Source organism: Pan troglodytes, chromosome 1, assembly GCF_028858775.2.
Source record: "Pan troglodytes isolate AG18354 chromosome 1, NHGRI_mPanTro3-v2.0_pri, whole genome shotgun sequence".
Classification (NCBI taxonomy): domain Eukaryota; kingdom Metazoa; phylum Chordata; class Mammalia; order Primates; family Hominidae; genus Pan; species Pan troglodytes.
The window spans coordinates 134,861,675-134,876,278 of record NC_072398.2 but is presented as its reverse complement, the minus strand read 5'-3'; the positions used below and the strand labels follow the sequence as shown (position 1 = coordinate 134,876,278).

Below are 14,604 nucleotides of genomic sequence, written 5' to 3'. Positions count from 1 at the left end.
TGGACAAAGTAGTGCAGATTCCAGTGGGATGATGTCCTTCCTTTATGAGGCACCAATCTTCCATTACAGCAACAACATTTACATTCATTTTTTGTCAGCTTCGTAACACTATTGATTTATATTGAGTTTATAGTTGACTAAAACCCCTAGGTCACCTGTGAATGAAGTTCTCTAATCCAGGTCTCTACCATTCTAATCTTGTACAGTTGGTCATTTTGAAGGAATGTGTAACATTTTCATTTTAATCCAATTATCCTTCTTCTTGGGTTTAGCTTTTTCTTAACTTTCTCAAAGTACAAGGTCAACAAGATATTGGCAATCGTTTTGTGCTTTTGCTGAGTGCACAGAATATAAAATAAAGAAAATAAAATTTTGATCTGAACTGTGGAAAGGATTAAATAGCACAGCATTTATAAAATTCCAAGCACATTGCCTAGAATATAGGAAGTGTTTTATATTTAATACTTTTCCTTTATGTGATATTCAAATATGATAATCAACACTTTATATATTTTAGGCTAGGACCAAAGCAGAGTAGTTCTCCGTAATAAAAATCAAGGAAACATCAATCAACTATTAATGTTGTTTATGAATGGCCTTATAATCATCTATGAATCCATTTAATTCTACTCTTAACTTGCATTTTCTGGTTACTTTATATTAATAACTAGCTTTGATTATGTTGTCCTTTGCCAAAAAGGCCTACTAACACTGGGGTACTCATTGTACACCCTCTTGTTCTGGCTGATGATTGTGTGTGTGGGCAGTGGAGAGGGGTGTCCCTCCTGATGATTGCCCAGGGCTCAAGCATAAGGGAAGTGCTTTGTTGGAAAGAACTGTTTTCTTCAGGCTTCTCTCCTCTCTTCAGAGCCCTTGTTTTCTCCTAGGTGCTTACTCTGTACCCCTTATCTATAAGGCATTGCCTTGATCAACATATACTGATTCTGCTAAAACATTAGTAACAGATTCAGGTTTCAATTCTTGTGGATATATTTTCTTTTTATTGAAAAACCATTGAATCTTTCATGATTCAAAAAAAAAGATTCCAGCTTACTTAATTTTAGCAAGCTTTCCTGGCCACATACAAAGTAGCACCATAGACTTAACAGTCTATTGAGAAAGGTAATAAATGATACTACATACCACATTAACTCGTGCATTCAACAGATGCTTACTGATCATTTATTATATGTGGAGGCACCAAAGATAGGTGATAAACAAGACAGAGATAATCCCTCCCCTCATAATGTTCCCAGTGTATTGAGGGAGATAGGCAATAAACAAATTAGCCCAAAAGAGGTGGTGATGAGACTTTGCAGGATAATATTTTAAGACACTAATTTAGTTTTTTAATGTTATATTTTCCCTTTTCTCATTAATGCCCTAGGAGAAGTTTGTGACAGGAAAAAATAGGCTAACATGAAGTTTCTTCCCTGGCTTTTGTTTCCAAATGCCATCGGTAATTGAGGAACTCATGCTAGGTGTTTAGAAGGAAAGAGGAAAGGATGTGCCTCTGGAAAGTCAGGGAAAATAGGCTTCCCTTGAGAATGAAAGAAGTTCCCTTAAGTTGGAACTTGGATTGACAGTTGTTGGTATATAGGAATGCTAGTGATTTTTGTACATTGATTTTTGTATCCTGAGACTTTGCTGAAATTGTTTGTTAACTTATGGAGCTTTTGTGTTGAGACTATGAAGTTTTCTAGTTATAGATCATGTGGTATACAAACAGGGATAGTCTGACTTCCTCTCTTCCTATTTAGATTCCCTTTATTTCTTTCTCTTGCCTGATTGCCCTGGCCGGGACTTCCAATACTATGTTGAATGGGAGTGGTGAGAGAGGGCATCCTTGCCTCGTACCATCTTTCAAGGGGATGCTTCCAGCTTTTGCCCGATCCCTATGATGTTGGCTGTGGTTTGTCATGGATGACTCCTATTATTTTGAGGTATATTTCTTCAATACCCAGTTTATTGAGAGTTTTTAACAGGAAGGGGTTTGAATTTTATCAAGAGCCTTTTCTGCATCTATTGAGATGGTCATATAGTTTTTGTCTTTAGTTCTGTTTATGTGATGAATCACATTTATTGATTTGCATATGTTGAACCAAACTCGCATCTAAGAGATGAAGTCTACTTTATTGTGGTGGATTAGCTTTTTGATGTGCTGCTGGGCCAGGCGCGGTGGCTCATGCCTGTAATCCCAGCACTTTGGGAGGCCAAGGCGGGCGGATCACCTGAGGTCGGGAGTTCGAGCCCAACCTGACCAACATGGAGAAACCCCATCTCTACTAAAAATACAAAATTAGCCAGGCGTGGTGACACATGCCTGTAATCCCAGCTACTCGGGAGGCTGAGGCAGGAGAATTGCTTGAACCCAGGAGGCGGAGGTTGCGGTGAGCCAAGATCACACCACTGCACTCCAGCCTGGGCAACAACAGCAAAACTCCATCTCAAAAAAAAAAAAAAAAAAAGATGTGCTGCTGGATTCAGTTTGCCAGTATTTTGTTGGAGATTTTTGCATAGATGTTCTTCAAGAATATTGACCTGTGATTTTCGTTTTTTGTTTTATCTCTGCCAGGTTTTGGTATCAGGATGATGCTGGCCTCATAGAATGAGTTAAGGAGGAGTCCCTCCTCAAACTTTTGGAATAGTTTCAATAGGAATGGTACTAGCTCTTCTGTGTTCTCTGGTAGAATTTGGCTTTGAATCCATCTGGTCCTGTGCTTTTTTTTGGTTGGTAGGCTATTTATTACTGATTCAATTTTGTAGCTGATTATTAGTCTGTTTGGGGATTCAATCACTTTTAAGTTCAGTCCTGGGAGGGTGTATGTATCCAGAAATCTATATATTTCTTCTAGATTTGTGTGCTTATGAGCACACAAACTATAGGTGTTCATGATATTCTCTGATCGTTATTTGTTTTTCATAATATTCTCTGATGTTTATTTGTATTTCTGGGGGTCATTGATAATACCCGGTTCATCATTTCTAATTGTGTATATTTGCATCTTCTCTGTTTTCTTCTTTATTAGTCTACCTAACAGTCTATCTATTTTATTAAATTTTTCCCAAAAAATCCACTCATGGATTCATTGATCTTTTGAATGTTTTTTTGTTTCTCAGTCTCCTTCAGTTCAGCTCTGATTTTGGTTATTTCTTGTCTTCTGCTAGCTTTGATTTGCTCTTGGTTCTCTAGTTCTTTTAGTTGTAATGTTAGGTTGTTAACTTGATATCTTTCTAATTTTTTGATATGGACATTTAGTGCTGTATATTTCCCTCTTAACACTGCCTTAATTTTGTCCTAGAGATTCTCATATGTTGTATCTTTTTTTCTCATTAGTTTCAAAGAACTTCTTGATTTCTGCCTTAATTTCATTTTTTATCCAAAAGTCATTCAGGAGCAGATTATTCAATTTCCATGTAATTTTATGTTTTTCAGTGATTTCCTTAGTCTTGATTTCTAATTTTTTCCTCTGGAGTCAGAGTCATACTGGGTGTTATGATTTTAGTCCTTTTGAATTCACTGAGGAGTATTTTTGTTTCTGATTATGTGATTGATTTTAGAGTATGTGCCATGTAGCAATGAGAGGAATGTATATTCTGTAGTTTTGGGGTGGAGAGCTCTGTAGATATCCATTAGGTACATTTAATCCAGTGCTCAGTTCAGGCCCGGCATATCTTTGTTAATTTCCTGCCTCAGTGATCTGACTACTACTGTCAGTGGAGTGTTGAAGTTTCTCACTAATATTTTATGGGAGTCTGAGTCACTTTGAAGATCTCTAAGAATGTGCCTTATTAATATGAGTGTTTCTGTGTTGGGTGTATATATATTCAGGTTAGTTACGTCTTCATGTTGAATTGAACCCTTTACCATATATAATGACCTTCTTTGTCTTTTATGACCTTTGTTTAAGTCTGTTTTGTCTAAAATTAGGATCGCAACCCCTGCTTTTTTTTGTTGTTTTCCATTTGTTTAGCAGATATTTCTCCATTCCTTTATTTTGAGTCAATGTGTGTCATTGCATGTGAGATTGGTCTCTTGACAGCATACCAATGGATCTTGATTATTTATCTAGCTTGCCACTCTGTCTTTTAACTGGGGGATTTAGCCCATTTACATTTAAGGTTAGTATTGATATGTGTGGATTTGATCCTGTCATCATGATGTTAGCTGGTTATTATGCAGATTTGTGTGGTTGCTTTATAGTGTCTCTGGTCTATGTACTTCAGTGTGTTTTTGTAGTGGCTGGTAATCGTCTTTCCATATTTAGTGCTTCCTTTAGGAGCTCTTGTAAGGAAGGTCTGGTGGTAACAAATTCCCTCAGCATTGCTGGTCTGAAAACGATCTTATTTCTCCTTTGCTTATGAAGCTTAGTTTGGCCAGATATGAAATTCTTGGTTGGAATTTCTTTTCTTAATGAATGTTGAATATTGGCCTCTAATATCTTCAGGCTTGTAGGGTTTCTGCTGAGAGGTCCGCTGTTAGTCAGATGAGCTTCCCTTTTTAGGTGACCTGACTTTTCCCTCTAGCTGCCTTTAACATTTTCCCTCATTCCAACCTTGGAGAATCTGATGATTATGTGTCTTGGGGATGATCTTCTTGTGAAGTATCTTACTGGGGCTCTCTGCATTTCCTGAATTTGAATGTTGGCATCTCTAGCTATGTTGGGGAAGTTTTCATGAATATCTTGAAACATTATTTGTAATTTGCTTCCATTCTCCCCATCTTTCTCAGGCACAACAGTGAGTTGTAGATTTGGTCTTTTTACATAATATCATACTTCTTGGAGGTTTTGTTTGTTCCTTTTTTTCTATTACTGTCAGTCTGACTTATTTCAGAAAGCCAGTCTTCAAGCTCTGAAATTCTTTCCTCAGTCTGGTCTATTCTGCTATTAATACTTGCAATTGCGTTATGAAATTCTTCTGTGTTTTTCAGCTCTATCAGGTTGTTTATATTATTTTGTATACTGGCAATTTTGTGTGTCAGCTCCTATATCATTTTATTGTGATTCTTCACTTCCTTGCATTGGGTTTCAAAGTACTCCTTCATCTTGATGATCTTCATTTCTGTCCATATTCTGAATTCTATTTCTGTCATTTCAGCCATCTCAGCTCAGTTCAGAACCCTTGCTAGAGAACTAGTGCAGTTGTTTGAAGGAATTAAGGCACTCTGGCTTTTTGAGTTGTCAGCGTTCATGGACTGGTTCTTTCTCATCTATATGGGCTGGTGTTCCTTCAGTCTTTGAAGCTGCTGTCCTTTGGATGGGTGTTTTTTACTTTTAGCCTACTTGATGATTTTGAGGATTCGATTGTGGTATAAGGTGGGTTCATTCAACTAGCTTTGTTTCTAGAAGATTTTAGGTGGCCAAGGCTCATCTCCCAACTCCTGGACTGTATGCTCTAACACTGGGGATCTTGTATCAGGCCTCAACTTAGCTCTCTGGCTCCCTGCAATTAGGAATCCATTGTGCTGAGGTGACCAAGGTGTTCCCAGACCACTGGTCACTACACTCCAATGAGTGGTGCAGCAGCAGCAGAGTAATGGGGTACGTCCTTGTCAGCTGCAGCAGGTGACAGCAAGGGCCAGGGTGCCTGCTTTTGTGTGGGCATTTACGGCAGTGGGGGAGGTAGCACAGTTTGCAGGGAAAGGGAGCCCTCGTTGGTGACTGCACATGGTCACACTGGTGATGTTATTAGCATGGAGGCATGGCCCTGGCGGGTGCAAGTCTGTGCTTTTTCTACCAAAAAATAACTGGTCTTCAAAAATGTAGGGTCATGAAAGACAAAGAAAGGAAGTACTATTTTAGATTAAAGGATACTAAAGGAACATGACAAAGAAATAAAATTAATTCTTGATCACAGCAATTTTTTTCTTTTGTTATATAATGCTCTAGCAGAACAATTTGCAATATTTGAATAATAGGTATAGACTACATGGTAATATTATACCATTGTAAATTTTCTGAGTTTGATAATAGTGCTGTAGTTAAGACAATGTCCTTGTTTTTAGTGAAAACATACTGAATTATGTAGTGATAAAGAACTTTTTCTGCACAATATTCTCTCAGTATGTATGTATACATACTACATATGTATGTACATGAGAGAAGGAAGATAGAAAGCAAATGTGATAAAATTTTAACATTTGGGGAAATTAGGTGAAAAATATAATAAATTCTTTGTACTATTTCTGCATCTTTACTGAAAATCTGAAATTATTCCAAAAAATTAAAATTAAAAGAGTAAGTCGTAAACAGAGAAGATATTTATAATGCATGTATCTTACTAAGGACTTGAATCCAAATATAAAAAGATTTATATAACTCAAGAATAAAAAGATAAACCTATAAAAATAGAAAATATATGTGAATAGATAGTACACAAATATTTGCCTGTAGCCAAAAAAAATACATAAAAGATTCAATGTTACTCCTCATCAAATTAATACCATTCTTATCATTGTGTAGTTGTTTACTTTATTACTAATGACCCTTTTTCATTTATGGAGCATATTTCTAAAACTTTTATGGCTACCCTTCATTTCTTCGGGTTAGTGTTTGTGTTTCTCCTTTTTTTCCATTCATTTACTTTCATATTTTCTATAATTTTGTTTAGGTGTGTCTTTTAAAACATACCTTTAGCTAGATATTTTCTTAACTAGTCTGATGACTCTGTCTTTAGACTGATGAATTTAGTCATTTTACATTTATGTGATTAATAATATCTTTAGAATTAAGTTTGCCATCTTTTTTCAGCTTTATATTTCCCTTGTGTTTCCATGTTTCTTTTATCTAACTTTCCTGCATTCTTTAAATTGATGTTTCATTTTATTTTTGTTCTTTATTTTTAAAAATTATATACTGTATTCATATTCTCTTACTTCTAAACCTTTAATATAGTATACTTAAAATCTACAGTTAACATTTCTACACTTCAGTATAATACACATATTTCAGAACTCTTTTAACTCCAGTAATTCCAACTTCGTATTGTCTGTCATGGGTAGTCAATATCATCTTTAGTCTCTATCATTTTACGTAGAGATTAATATTACTGTTTACACAGCCAATATTTGTTAAGAATGATACATGTGATTTTTAAAGTTATTCACTCACCATGCTTTCTTATATCTCACATCATTATAACCTGATTATTTTCCTTTTTTCCTTAACTACCACCTTGAGAATTTCCTTAAGTCTATACTTGACAAATTCTCATCTGAAAATGTCTTTATTTTAACCATATCCCGGATTGATAATTTTACAGGGTAAAGAATTTTATGTTGATAGTCATTGTCCGTCAGCTATTATTCTTCTTTCTTGTGGTTTTTATCATTACTATGAGAAAGTCACCTTCTAGTATAGTTGATTGTTTATGGCTAAATTTAAGATTTTCTGGTTGTCTGGTCTCCTGCAGTCGTCTACTGAGGTTTCATTTCTGCCTTTTGAATCTGATAATTCTTACACTTAATCAGTCTGGAATCTTCATTCTCTCTTATTGTTGTCTTGCCTCCATTCTCTCTATTTTTTCCCTTTAAAAATTTAATTAGGTGTATCTTTGAATAACTATTCTTATCTTCAAATGTGTAATTTTCCATTTCCTTTATTTCTGTACTTCATTTGACAATTTCTTTTGATTAATCTACCACTTAACAAATTTACTCTTCAACCATGTGTATTCTTTTGTCTACAACATTGGTTTCAAATTCATTCCAATCATTCTATATATATTTCCATTTCTAGGAGTTACATGCAGTACTTTTTCTGAAGGTACTATCTAATCATTTTTATGGCCTTTTTTTCATTACTTATGCTTTGAACACACATTTTGTCTCTTTAATCATTTTTAATATAGTCATTTTATATTCTTTGCTTAATTATTCTAAAATATAAAACTTTTGGAGGAGTTTAATTATTCTTTATATAATTTTTTTCTTCAATTCTTTCTCATACCTTATTTCCTCGTGTGATTTTAATTTTGGTTTGTATGAGTAACTGAATCTGTGAAATATTTGGAGTATGAATTGAGGTATAGTGCTCTAAAGAGGCTGTGTGCTTGTTACTGCCAGGCACTCTGGGCATGAAAAATCTAATTCTACTTTAAAATAATGTTTTCACTTGAGATTTTTGTATCACTCAGGCGCACCCACATAAGGATAGCACTATAGCTACAAATTCTCCATTACCTGAAGATATGGGCTTTCAGCCGGGTGCAGTGGCTCACGCCTGTAATCCCAGCACTTTGGGAGGCCAAGGTGGGCAGATCACGAGGTCAGGAGATCAAGAGCATCCTGGCCAACATGGTGAAGCCCCGTTTCTACTAAAAATACAAAAATTAGCTGGGCATGGTGGCACGCGCTTTTAATCTCAGCTACTTGAGAGGCTGAGGCAGGAGAATCGCTTGAACCCGGGAGGCAGAGCTTTCAGTGAGCCGAGATTGTGCCACTACACTCCAGCCTGGTGACGGAATGAGATACTGTCTCAAAACAACAACAACAACAACAACAACAACAACAAAAACTGGATCCCTTCCTTACACCTTATTAAAAAATTAACTCAAGATGGATTAAAGACTTAAACGTAAGACCTAAAACCATAAAAACCCTGGAAGAAAACCTGGGCAATACCATTCAGGACATAGGCATGGGTGAAGACTTCATGACTAAAACACAAAGGGCAACGGCAACAAAAGCCAGAATTGACAAATGGGATCTAATTAAACTAAAGAGCTTCTGCACAGCAAAAGAAACTATCATCAGGTTGAACAGCCAACCTACAGAATGGGAGAAAATTTTTGCAATCTATTCATCTGACAAAGGGCTAATACCCAGAATCTACAAATAACTTAAATAAATTTACAAGAAAAAAAAACAACCCCATCAAAAAGAGGGCGAAGGATATGAACAGACACTTCTCAAAAGAAGACATTTATGCAGCCAACAAACATGAAAAAATGCTTATCATCACTGGTCATTAGAGAAATGCAAATCAAAACCACAATGCGATACCATCTCATACCAGTTAGAATGGTGATCACTAAAAAGTCAGGAAACAACAGATGCTGCAGAGGATGTGGAGAAATAGCAATGCTTTTACACTGTTGGTGGGAGTGTAAATTAGTTCAACCATTGTGGAAGACAGTATGGAGATTCCTCAAGGATCTAGAACTAGAAATACCATTTGATCCAGCAATCCCATTACTGGGTATATACCCAAAGGATTATAAATCATTCTACTATAAAGACACATGCACACTTACGTTTATTGCAGCATTGTTCACAATAGCAAAGACTTGGAACCAATGCGAATACCCATCAATGATAGACCGAATAAAGAAAATGTGGCATATATACACCATGGAATACTATGCAGCCATAAAAAAAGGATGAGTTCATGTCCTTTGCAGGGACATGGATGAAGCTGGAAACCATAATTCTCAGCAAACTAACACAAGAACAGAAAACCGGACACCACATGTTCACACTCATAAGTGGGAGTTGAACAATAAGAACACATGGACACAGGAAGGGGAACATCACACACGGGGGCCTGTCAGGGGATGGGGGGCTAGGGGAGTGATAGCATTAGGAGAAATACCTAATGTAGATGACGGGTTGATTGGTGCAGCAAACCACCATGGCACATGTATACCTATGTAACAAACCTGCACATTCCGCACATGTACCCCAGAACTTAAAGTATAATTTTAAAAAAATAAATAAATTAAAAAAGAAAAAAAAGATATGGGCTTTTTAATGATATTCTCAGTTCCAACACTACCTCAGGTGGGTCCAAGGCCTTGCCTGCTTCCCCATATAGCTATTACATTAAAAACAAAAACAAAAACAAAATGAAAAACAGGTTTCTGCTTCTCAAAGTAAGTTCAACATCAGTTTCTGTTTATCACATTGATAGACATGTCCTTCTTCAGTATTTTCCTACTTTTCTTTTCCTTGCAAATTCATCTAGGGTTTTGATTTTCAAGTTTGGCAATTTCAACTGTTTGGTAATAAAATTTTTTCTGAATATCTAGACTACCTATTTTCAGAAATCCAACTCATAGTTGTTTAAATTTCAGGGTTATATTTACATTAGTGGTGGAGAGTTTATTCACTTCAACTAGCTCATGATCAAATACCATCATTTTCCAATGAATGACCCTCATTTTGAGTTTCTTGTTTGTTTATTCTTTTTCATTTATTTATTATTTTGTTTGTTTAATTTATTTCTCTCCTCTTATTCTCGTTCTGCACTTCACTTTTCTTCTTTTCTAATGGTCATTTATTTGAAAGTGTTTAAGGTCTCTTCTTTCATTTTTAGGTTTCCCTGTAAAACATGCAATATTATTTTGCATGTGTATGTTTTACCTGACATTGATGTTATTACACTTTAAACTTTTGATTTTTACTCTCTCACTCAAGTTATGTTTCTGTGGTCTATCATTTTGGTCTATATATCTATACGCATCTGTTCCTTTGCCTTCAACTGCTTTACAGCATTTATAGTGAACACTCACTATTAGTGACAGTTACTTAAATTGCCCCCAACTTTCTTTTACTACAAATATTGTAGTGAATACTCTACTACATGTTTTCTAATGGGCACATAAAATTTTCCCTGAAACATGTAAGGAGGAGAGACATTCCTAGTTTGTATAATGCTTGTATTTTTAATTTGGCTGACTACTGACACAGTGCCCTCTCAAATACCTGTACCAGTCTACACACCCCCACTGTGTGTCTTCACCCCTCCAATAGATTTGAAGGAAGCATCTTGTCCCACTCATCTTTCTATTTCTTACGATTTACTCAGCTCCTGGAACATAGTCATAGCTCAAAACATTCATAAACTTTAGCAGAAACTCAGTCCATGGAAATGCAAAAAAAAGTAATTTCTAAATATTTGAATGATCTGATACCTAAGTAACAATTTTCATAAAATGAGAACATAGTATGAGCAGTTTCTTTTTTACACTTAATCATTTTGTTTTAGCTCACATTCTAATACAGGGAAATTACTAAAACTATTGCTTTCTTTCCGCTAATGGATTACTCTAGGGTGAATTATTGACACAACAAATACCTAGTTCATGTTATATGCTGTTAAAAAAAAGATCGTCTGAAGTTAATAATTCAGCTCACCTTTCAAAACACTCTTGCTTTCTGCTTATCATTTTGCTTCATTATGATGATTTAGTTATTCACAGAACTTTGTTTTCTTTCCTGAAACCAGGTATATTAAAGAGGAGGTTATGTTGTTGTATAACGAAAAATATTTTAAATTCAACCTATTTAAAATGCAACCTCTAGTCTTGACAGCATCTTTTAAAATGTTGTACTTTAACGAACTTGAGGTTTCTACTGAGAAAGTTAATTTCTTTCTCTGTGTTGGTATATGTCCTAGCTTTAGGGCAATAAACATAAATAAATACTACTTTTTCAAAGATCTTGTTGCTATTGAGAATTGATGTCTAATAGACACCCTAAATTCAAACACCTCATTTTATAAAGCTTGAGACCATAATGCTTCCTAACAATAGTTTGTGACTTTGAGGTGTGTAGAGATAATTTGTAGAAATAGCATTTAACATTCACTTCTATTTTCTTTATATATATTTTTTTCCTTCTTTCTTTCTAGATAAATTTTCTCTGCATAATTCATTTTCTTAAGATATATACCTTGTGCTTTTATGTGTGTACCATTTTCAGAGCTTTTCATAAACCTGAACTAATATATATCCCTTTGTAACACAGTATACCAATAGTTGATTCTCATTCAAACTGTGGATTAAATATCTGTTAACAAAATATTTTCGTGGGTCATTGCTTTATCTCCAATTTCAAGTAATAAATAAGCATTTAAATAAAAGCAATAGGTCAAAATGTTGCTTGTAGTTATTCTTTTAAAATATCAGAGGGATTCATTCCTACCTTGTTGCAGGTGGAGTACATAATGATTTTAATGAAAAAGGCTTGCTGGATAGAGGATACATTCTTCTGAAACAGAAACCCAAAATAAAGTGACTTAATGTCATACAAGTTCACTTCTGTCACATGTAACAAACTAGATTGAAGTATCTCAGGCTGGTATGCAGGTTCTGCTGTGTCTAGGACTAGATTTCTTCTATCTTGTTACCATGCCATCCTTAGAAACTTGCTTTATATCCATTGATCCAAGAGGAATCACCACTATATCTATGTTCCAGTTGGCAGGAGGGAGAAAGGATAAGGGAAGGGGTGGGGGAGAGACATGCATCCTTTGAAGGTCAGGATTCAGAAGTTGAAATTATCATTTCCAATCAAACCCTTTTCACCACAATTTAGTCATGTGGCCACACATAACTGCAATAGAGACTTGAAATGTATAATCTTTATTCTGGGTGGTCATGTAAAATTCAGGAGCTCTATTAAAATAGAGAAAGGGAAGAGTAGATAATTGGAAAATAACCAGCCATATTCTGTATACATCCTCGCTGAATTTCAGCTTATATTTCCTATCCAGAATGGATAACATCTAAAAACGTGTGAGAACAATTTTAAGATTCCATGAACCAATGAGAAGGTGGTGAGCCTGAATAAATAATGACATTTCCACTTATGTGAAAAATCCATTTTGTTAAACACATACCTTCCAGATTTCCAAAGTCACCGTAAACAGAGGTGCAGGTTTCCCATCAGTGGAGAAACTATCCAAGTGGATTCAAAACTCTTTAACTTTTTATATTCAAGTATTATCTTTGCATTATCCAAAAGGAGACATGCACCTTTAAAATATAGTTGCTGTGCAACTCCTTACTAGTGGATAAAACAGATCGCACTTTGTGCCCAATGAACGTGATACAGAAAAGGAAGCGTAGGTGTTTCTAAATAAGTCTTAAGCAAGAGCAAAGCTCAGAAATTCAAATGAGGGGTAAGGGAGATGAGCTGATTTCTAGCTATATAACATAATACAGTCAAGATAATTAATAATTATTAATAATTAAAAATTACCTGGGTACTTACCCAGATTCCCTTTAGCAGCCTGTGAAGTCTATACCCCTACTTCTGCAGGCATTGGCTGTGAAGGATCATCACATCTGCACCTTCTGCCGAAAATTGCCCTTAGTTGATAGGCGCTGCCTTGCTGGAAGATGCCTGGGATTTACCCTGGCGCGTGACCACTGCTTGGCAGGGTCTTTGAAAGCCCAGTTCCTGGCCTCTGGGTGGACCAAACTCTGTAATGTGATGTACTCTTCAGCACTTGCAGTGTGATCTGATTGAGTCTATACTTCTGCTAAAACTGTATCTTTGCTTAGTTTCTTCCTCTTTATCTTCATTCCCTTCAATAAATCCCTGGGAGTATTCCTTAATAAATCACTTTCATAAGAACCCTCATCTCAGGCACTGTTTCTAGAAATCCCAAACTAAGATATTTTTCCTTAAGTATGTTTATTATTCTGTTAACATGAGGCATAATTAGACACATCCTGATACAATGCTCAATCTATGTCATCATCAACAACTGCCATTTTGATTAGGGACATCGAAATATTTTCACTAATCATTTACTTTATCAGAAAACAATATATAATATGTAACCCTATCACAGAGAAATATAGCTTAGTTAATCTATCCAATAATGGCCTGGCACAGTAGCTCATGCTTATAATCCCAGCACTTTGGGAGGCCGAGGCAGGTAGATCACCTGAGGTTGGGAGTCCAAGACCAGCCTGGTCAACATGGTGAAGCCCTATCTCTACTAAAAATACAAAAATCAGCCGGGCTTGGTGTCAGGTGCCTGTAATCCCAGCGACTCAGGAGGCTGAGGAAGGAGAATCTCTTGAACCCAGGAGGCGGAGGTTGCAGTGAGCCGAGATCACGCCACTGCACTCTAGCCTGGGCAACAAAGCAAGACTCTGTCTCAAAAAACAAAACAAATAAACAATAATAAATATATTTTAGCCATAAATGATGCAGAATTGTAGGCCTAATGCTAGTTAATATATAATTTTGATAAATACATATAATTAAATTCTACCAGAACCGTTTTTGATTACAAAAAATTCAGGATCATGAAATCATGAGGCTAATGAAATGGCCTAGGTGAGCTTACTATGAAGAATAGGAGTCAAGCTCCAATTGTGCTACTGTATCTCCAAATTCATATTATGGCAAGGCTTATTATTGCAGGGTGTCATTCTACATGACTACTCAAACATTCTTAAAATTTGCAAGATACATTTAGCCCTGGAATATCACAATTCTGACTCTTCTTTACATCATGAATACTGCCAAATTTACCAGTTTTATAGTTAAAAAAAAATGTATTTTTCAAAAGCCCATGAGATGTAAAAGTTGCTTACAGTAACTTCACAATAATTCTAAGGCCAAAAACTTTGCAGTAATTCTAAGAAATATATTTGTATTTATAAAATATCATCGCTTTTTAATGAATAGTTTTGGTTTTTAACCAAATCAGTTTTATTTGAAACTAGGTCACGTTCATTAAACAGATACTTGTTAATTTTTGATATTTGCAGTCCAAAGGCAACCTCAAGAATTTAAAATGATTCTTGCTCCTATTCATGTTTCCAAGGAGAGGGACTGCTTCTAGATTAACATTCCTGGTA

The 14,604-nt window shown here is 35.6% G+C and overlaps 1 long non-coding RNA gene across 1 annotated transcript in view; it reads right to left on the bottom strand.

The window, feature by feature from the left end:
* LOC104001626 (uncharacterized) overlaps nucleotides 1-14,604 on the bottom strand; it is a 120,348-nt gene that overhangs the window by 38,720 nt on the left and 67,024 nt on the right. The window contains exons 4-5 of the long non-coding RNA XR_673527.4: nucleotides 11,927-11,992; nucleotides 11,138-11,218 (exon numbers count right to left, since the gene is read on the bottom strand). This is a non-coding gene — a long non-coding RNA (uncharacterized LOC104001626). The remainder of the gene's footprint in view (nucleotides 1-11,137; nucleotides 11,219-11,926; nucleotides 11,993-14,604) is intronic.